The sequence below is a fragment of the Anomaloglossus baeobatrachus genome, chromosome 3 (assembly GCF_048569485.1).
Source record: "Anomaloglossus baeobatrachus isolate aAnoBae1 chromosome 3, aAnoBae1.hap1, whole genome shotgun sequence".
Taxonomy (NCBI): Eukaryota; Metazoa; Chordata; class Amphibia; order Anura; family Aromobatidae; genus Anomaloglossus; species Anomaloglossus baeobatrachus.
The window spans coordinates 472,924,380-472,933,305 of record NC_134355.1 but is presented as its reverse complement, the minus strand read 5'-3'; positions in this window follow the sequence as shown (position 1 = coordinate 472,933,305).

Below are 8,926 nucleotides of genomic sequence, written 5' to 3'. Positions count from 1 at the left end.
TTGAGCAAGTACCTAACTATTCGTACTCGTTATACTCCTAACAAGTACTGTCTAATGGAGACCACAAAAAGAAAGGGCGTGTAAACCTGCACTGGTCTAATTTAATGTCTAATAAATAATGCATACTTTGTTTCCCTGAAAATGAGACCTAGCAGGATTTTTCAGAGAGGCTTAAATATAAGACATCCCCCGAAAATAAGACCTAGCTGCGGTCACTAATGAAGTGTCCATGCAGAGGTAAAAAGGTTAGACACTGCAGGACACTTCATTATAGACAGCGGACACCCCCAGAAGAGAGAAGAAAGAAGACCCCTGCAGTCATACTCGCCAGACGCCGACCGGGAGCAGGGGAGCGCATCAAGGTCCTACGGCGGAACACATACACAAATCAGATTACACACACAACGCATCCACACACTCACCACATCCAGCGATATCGCTTGCTTCTTGGCTTGCATAAGGACTTGAGATGCTGTACAGTGGATCTTCCAGGACCTGTGGGAGGATCTAATGGCCAGAAGCGCGTGGTATCTCCGGATGTTGTGCGCGCGCGATTGTACAGGTGTATGCGATCGGATGTGTAAGTGTATGCTGCCTGATGTGTGAGTGTTGGCCGGATGCAGGGGAGGATGACGTGCAGCACAGCTGCCTGGAGTACTCACTGGAAATCACAGGGAGGAATGATGTGGAATCTGATGCGTGCGCTATCTGATGCAGGGGTGGCGTGCAGCACAGAGATCCCAGGGAGGAATGATATGGAAGTGTGTGTGTCTATATGAGTCTATGCTATCTGACGTATGAGTGTATGCTATCTGATGTGTGTGTGTCCTGATGTATGTGTGTGTCGGCCAGACGCAGGGGAGGGCGACTTGCTGGGAGATCTGGGAGCCATACAGATGCCCAGTATGAGGATCCTGGGAAGGGGTGTCTGCTTTTTGTGGGGGGTAAACTTACCCCAAACATGTCTCCTCGATAATAAGACCGCCCTGAAAATAAGACCTAGTGCTTTTTTTGGGGCAAAAAAAATATAAGACTGTGTCTTATTTTCAGGGAAACAGGGTATATAGCCATGAATCAGAAATTGTACTAAATACACAGCCAGAAATCTCCAAGGTCAAGTGCACATAGCTTTAATCTTTGTGCAAAAAACAATACACAATAAGACACCACATGATGGAAAACCAAATAGTACCGCAGTACAAAGAAGTAATGTAGAAAAATTCTACCCCTCACATCAAATATGCACTGGCAATCTAATATATAAAGCTCAGTGTATGTGTCTATATATGTGTGTATGTCCGCTAAAGGAATCCGCATGTACAATCACGAAATTTTGCACAGACACTCCATGTGACTCAGGGAACGTCATAGACTATGTTTCGGTGGGAAAATTTAACCCCGTGCTTTCCAGTTACTCTACAAAAATCCTGCAGCCATTAAACTGAATGGAGCTGGGAGCTCCAGGCTATAAATAGCAACTGTCAGTGGTTGCTATAGGAACAAAATAAACTGTCAGTATAACAAGCTTATGTGTGAGGTAACAAGATGTCAGTGGTGAGACGGATAGAGAGAGACAGAAAAAGACAGAGACACAGATGGGGAAAGACACAGACGCCCAAAGAGACAGAGTGGGAAAGAGACAGACGGGCAAAGAGACAGTCCTGAACAGAGACACCCAGGCAAAGAGACAGCCCTAGAAAGAAGCAGACAGGGAAAGAGACAGACAGCCGGGCATAGAGACAGCCGGGTAAAAAGACAGCCAGATAATGAGACAGATGGGCAGAGAGACAGACAGACAGATAAAGAGCTTGAGACAGATAGACTGATGCAAATACAGACAGAGATAGAAACAGGCAGACAAGGAAAGAGAGACAGAGACTGGGAGAGAGACAGAGAGACCGTTACTATCCTGGGCAATGCCCGAGTACTACAGCTAGTATATTCATATAATGGACTTCAGTAAGGGTAGAGATCAGATTGAATAAAGTGCACAGTGCCAAGAGACAATGTATGTCACAATGCAAATAATATACAAGCTATATTATCTCATATATCTAGCTATATCATCTAGTGCACAAAACAGTACGTATGTGCAGAAGAATGCAATACAAGTAAAAAAGATTTTTTGGGATACAAAATACAAAGTGACAACATACAGTATGTCTCAATACAAACATGCAAACACCGGCACATTTATAATACCTCAGATGCAGAAATAAATAATCACCCAAATGCTGCAGATTGAGGGAAATAGGTACTGCGGTACACTCCCTACGCGTTAAGCCATTTTCATAGCTTCATCAGGGCCAAATGTTCTGGATAGACCATATTGTGACCCTCATATATACCCACATCCTTACCCAGAATGCAACAAAGGGTGGTTGCTGGATCAAACCACCTGTTCAAATAATCCTCCACGTGGAGCAAGGAAATATACCACCGCTATAATGTGAGGCCGGCGTGCATGTAACACTGGAACGTAGCCACTTCATTTGCATGTCTGGATATGCGCACTGGCCACCATGCGTCACTGGTGTGGGGTGCATAGCAGTCAGTGACATGCACAGATGTAGTTAGTCCGTGCTACTGAAATAGAGTGCAGGAACACACAACATCCGCGCAATGTTAGGTAGCCGTGCTGCATTAAAAGTTAAATAACAGATCTCTCGGGTCCAAACTATTCAATGTAATACACTTGTGTATTCACAGGGCAGAGTAAGTATACCAGGATCAACCTAGCATTGAACAAGTGCAATTTTAACAAATGCAAGATTAAAAAATACACAATGCATATAACAATCTGTACAAAGAAGAGATTAAATAACTATACATATATACATATGTCAGCTAACTAAGCAAATGCAAAAGAGATTTACAAAATCTCAAGAGAGGCACACACAGGCACAAGACAGTCAATATTATATTTAGTTATGATTTATTCATTTGTAGTATTGTTGTTATCAATGAAGAGAAAGGGAAACTAGCTAGCCTCAGGAACTAGCATTTATAAAACCCAGTAAATAATAGGTTTTCGTTAATTCCAAGGGGAGCCACACTTTGTAGATCAAAGATCCAATGAGATTCCAGCCGCAATAAGGAACAGGTGACGTCACCACCTCTAATGCTCTCAAAAACCCGGTCCACACCAAGAATCTTAGTGTCCCGTAACTTGCTTCCATGATGCTCCAAATCATGTGCAGCCACTGTGGACAAAGTTTTCCCTCTTTATTGATGCTGTTCCACCAATGCAATATTCGAGAAGTGCTGTTGGATATGTGCACGGAGCTCTTGGGATGTTTGACCTACATTATTTTTATTGCATGTGAGTACATATATAACATTCTTGACCCTACAATTCACATAATGCCGCAGCTCAAAGGTTTTTCGATTTCCTTGATTGACAAACGTAGTCGTGACTTCTATAAATTGCCGCACAGAGCATCCTCCACAAGGATATGATCCCCGTAGGACAGTACCCCTTTCCAGTCTACAATAGGGCCTCCTGAAGTGACTTTGGCAAAACTGGTCATGAAGATTCATTGATCTCCCAGCTGTTAGTTTAGGTCAGTGGGGGGATAAAGTTTTTGATTTTATTGTCCAAAAAGAGAATATCCCAGTTTTTCATCAGCATGCGATAAATCTCATCCCATTGTTTATTAAATGTTGTTACCAACTGTATATTGTTGTCCTCCTTTCCATAATTCCTCCTGGGCTGTAGCAATAACATGCGATCTTCTCCTTTGGGTCCCTGAAATGCCTTGCCAATAACTTTCCTGGGGTATACTCTAGCTTTAAATCTTTTCCGAAGATCTGTAGCCTGGTGTACAAAATGAGTTTCAAGGGTACAATTACGCTTGGCTCTCAGGAATTGACCAACAGGTATCCCATCTCTAAGTTGACGAGGATGAAAACTTTTATAATGTAAAAAGGTATTGGTTGATGTTGACTTATGAAAAAGGTCGGTAATGATACGCCATTCCTTGATGGACAATTATAGGTCCAGAAAGTTCATAGATGATGAAGATATCTGATGAGTCAGTTTTATGTTCAGATGATTGATTCAGAACTCGTGGCAGGAATCCTCAATACCTGTCCACAGGAACAAAATATTATCAATTAATCTGAACCACCCACAGACAGACTCCCGAAACCGTGACAGGGTGTACACACACCCCTCCTCCCACCACCCCAAAAAGAGATTAGCGAAAGAAGGGGCGCAGCGCGCCCCCATCGCGGTACCAGAGACCTGCCTATAGGTGGTGCGATCAAAGACAAAGAAATTATGCCCGAGGACAAATGAAAGAAGATCCAAGAAGAACAAACTATGTGGTGTCATACCTCCATTATCATACATGAAGAACAAAGCTGTAGCCTCCAAACCTACGTCATGACCAATGCTGGTATATAGAGCTTCTACGTCCAACGAGAGAAGTAATGTATCTGGGGGTAAAGTCACATCTTCCAACTTCTCCAGCAGATGTGATGTATCTCTGATATATGAGCGCAAGCCTAAAACCAATGGTTGGAAATAAAAATCCAAATATTCACAAGCCCTCTCACTGAGGGTTCCAATTCCAGCCACAATTGGCCTTCCAGGGGGATTCTGTAGACATTTGTGAATTTTTGGGAGTAAGTAGAATGTAGGGGTCACAGAATGGCTAACAAAAATATAATCCCTTTCCTTCTTACCTATAACTCCTCTGGTGACTGCATCCGAGAGTAGATTTTGCAGCATTTTCTGGAATATTGACGTAGGATCTGATGGCAATGGTGCATACAGTGCAGGGTTAAGGAGTTGTCGTTTGGCTTCTTTGACCTACATGACCACCGATCATAGGACAATATTTATAATGGACTGATTATTCTTGAGAGAGCTGATTGCCTCCTTTTCTGTAGCTGATAGATTTCCTTCTGCCTTATTATATATCTGTAATTTGTGAATATCCTGGACCATCGTGTTGAAAAATACACAATACATGCACAATGATTAAAGCTATTTGCACTTGACCTTGGAGATTTCTAGCTGTGTAATTAGTACAATTTCTGATTAGTGGCTATATATGCATTATTTTATTAGACATTAAATTAGACCAGAGCAGATTTACATGCCCTTTCTTTTTGTGGTCTCTAGTGTTTATATTTGGCATTTACACGGTCTTTCAGGTGGTGCCAATCCATGCTTGTCTTTTTTTTGAGTACTGTCTAATACTCGCGTATTCATTCCGAGTAGCATGTGCATTGGAAGTCAATGGGGAAAACTCGCTATGCAACAAGTAACCCGAATTCCGCACTATTCACTACTCGCACGAATAGTATGGCATTTGGGTTACTCTTTACTTTGCAAGTTTTTCCCCATTGACTTGCATTGCACATACTATTCGGAATCAATATGCGAGTATTAGACAGTACTTGTTATGAGCAAAGCAAGTACGAATAGTTAGGTACTTGCTCAACTCTAGTTGTAGCTGTTGTGTATATGAAGAAACTGATGTGGGAGTTGTTAGAAATGTTGTGCAGCAAAAAATTTGCTACCAGGAGCAAACATCCCTGTCACCTTCCACCCTCCCACCCACCCCATCATGCTACACCTATACCAGTGCCCTCTAACTTATGGCTCTCCAGCTGGGGAATAGGTATGGATAAGTTTGTGCAGCACCTCGATCTGCCACCCAGTCTGACCATACTGTACATGTGGAAAGATGTCATGCAGGCAGGTATTATACAGTTGAAACCAGACGTTTACATGCACTATATAAAAAGACACATCTGCATGTTTTTCTCGCTATCTGACATGAAATCAGAACAATGCTTTACTGTTTTAGGGTAATTAGGAACCAAAATTATTTATATTTGCCAAATGCCAGAATAATGCAAGAGAGCATGTTTAAGGCATTTTTATTACTTTCTGCAAAGTCAAAAGTTTACATACATTAAGAGTACTATGCATTTAAATAATATGGGACAGCCCATGTGATGATGTCAAGTCTTTGGAAGTACAAACAAGATGGGAATGTCCGGCCATCATACCGCTCAGAAAGTACCACAGATGAACGTGGTTTGGTCAGATATGTGTATATCAACCCAAGAACAAAAGCAAAAGACCTTGTGAAGGTGCTGGTGGAAGCTGGTAAGATTGTATCATTATCCACAGTGAAACAACTACTGTATCAACATGAGCTGAAAGGCCACTTTGCCAGGAAGAAGCCATTACGCCACAAGACACACCAAAAAATCCAGATAAATGTTTGCAAATGCACACAGGAACACATTATTCTGGCATTTGGCAAATATAAATAATTTTGGTTCCTAACTGACCTAAAACAGGAAAGGTTTATTCTTATTTCATGTCAGATAGTGAGAAAAACATGCAGATGTGTCTTTTTAGATAATGTATGTAAATTTCTGGTTTCAACTGTACATGGATCCTATTGTAAATAATAGGACACGTGCATGATGCCTGCCGTGTATAAGCCGCCTCCGCACATGTCCTGTTCAGTGTGCAGATTCTTCACATGTTGATACAGTCATATGAAAAAGTTTGGGCACCCCTATTAATGTTAACCTTTTTTCTTTATAACAATTTGGGTTTTTGCAACAGCTATTTCAGTTTCATATATCTAATAACTGATGGACTCAGTAATATTTCTGGACTGAAATGTGGTTTATTGTACTAACAGAAAATGTGCAATCCGCATTTAAACAAAATTTGACCGGTGCAAAAGTATGGGCACCCTTATCAATTTCTTGATTTGAACACTTCTAACTACTTGTTACTGACTTACTAAAGCACTAAATTGGTTTTGTAACCTCATTGAGCTTTGAACTTCATAGGCAGGTGTATCCAATCATGAGAAAAGGTATTTAAGGTGGCCACTTGCAAGTTGTTCTCCTATTTGAATCTCCTATGAAGAGTGGCATCATGGGCTCCTCAAAACAACTCTCAAATGATCTGAAAACAAAGATTATTCAACATAGTTGTTCAGGGGAAGGATACGAAAAGTTGTCTCAGAGATTAAAACTGTCAGTTCCCACTGTGAGGAACGTAGTAAGGAAATGGAAGAACACGAGTACAGTTCTTGTTAAGCCCAGAAGTGGCAGGCCAAGAAAAATATCAGAAAGGCAGAGAAGAAGAATGGTGAAAACAGTCAAGGACAATCCACAGACCACCTCCAAAGACCTGCAGCATCATCTTGCTGCAGATGGTGTCAATGTGCATCGGTCAACAATACAGCACACTTTGCACAAAGAGAAGCTGTATGGGAGAGTGATGCGAAAGAAGCCGTTTCTGCAAGCACGCCACAAACAGAATCGCCTGAGGTATGCAAAAGCACATTTGGACAAGCCAGTTACATTTTGGAAGAAGGTCGTGTTGACTGATTAAACAAAGATTGAGTTGTTTGGTCATACAAAAAGGCGTTCTGCATGGAGGCAAAAAAACACGGCATTCCAAAAAAAGCACTTGCTACCCACAGTAACATTTGGTGGAGGTTCCATCATGCTTTGGGGCTTGTGGCCAATGCCGGCACCGGGAATCTTGTTAAAGTTGAGGGTCGCATGGATTCAACTCAGTAACAGCAGATTCTTGACAATAATGTGCAAGAATCAGTGACGAAGTTGAAGTTACGCAGGGAATGGATATTTCAGCAAAACAATTATCAAAAACACCGCTCCAAATCTACTCAGGCATTCATGCCGAGGAACAATTACAATGTTCTGGAATGGCAATCCCAGTCCCCAGACCTGAATATCATTGAACATCTGTGGGATGATTTGAAGCGTGCTGTCCATGCTCGGCGACCATCAAACTTAACTGAACTGGAATTGTTTTGTAAAAAGGAATGGTCAAGTATACCTTCATCCAGGATCCAGGAACTCATTAAAAGCTACAGGAAGCGACTAGAGGTTGTTATTTTTGCAAAAGGAGGATCTACAAAATCTTAATGTCACTTTTATGTAGAGGTGCCCATACTGTTGCACTGGTCAAATTTTGTTTAAATGCAGATTGCACATTTTCTGTTAGTACAATAAACCTCATTTCAATCCAGAAATATTACTCAGTCCATCAGTTATTAGATATATGAAACTGAAATAGCTGTTGCAAAAACCCAAATAGTTATAAAGAAATAGGTTAACATTAATAGGGGTGCTCAAACTTTTTCATATGACTGTATGTCAAGTCAGAAAAGTGCTGAGAGGCCTCATTCACATTTCTGTTTAAACACATATCTGAAGAATAGTAACGGTATCATCAGTGTTTTGGATGAGCGTATCATCGATGCACTGTCTGCGTGAGTCATCAGTGTTTTTGATCAGCGCATCATCAGTGCATGGTCTGTGTGACTCACCAGTGTTTTGGATCAGCGTATGATAGGTGGATGGACTGTGAGTCTTCAGTGTTTTGGATCAGCGCATCATCAGTACCCGGTCTGTTTGAGTCATCAGTGTTTTGGATCAGCGTATCATCAGTGCATGGTCTGTGTGACCCACCAGTGTTTTGGATCAGCGTATCATAGGTGGATGGACTGTGTGACTCACCAGTGTTTTGGATCAGCGTATCATAGGTGGACGGACTGTGAGTCTTCAGTGTTTTGGGTCTTTCAGCTACCGGGGGTAGCTAAGAACCTAGCAATCACGATTCCGGCTGGTTTTTCCAGTCCCTGATCACATGATCCTCGTTACACACCATGTAACTGTGAGGACGTGACAGTAAATGGCGGCGCCAGTAAAAAAATGATTTATCTCCCACCTAGCATGATCAAACATGTCAGATAGGAGACAAATCTTGTCCCCTCTGGTCCCTCAGTGTCGCCAAAGTACCCTCCCGATCCCCCCAATCCCCTCTCGATAATCCAGGATGGCGGCGCACACAACCAGCGCACCTGCCGCATTCATCTCCTCCTCTGATTTCTGTTGCATGTGCCATGAC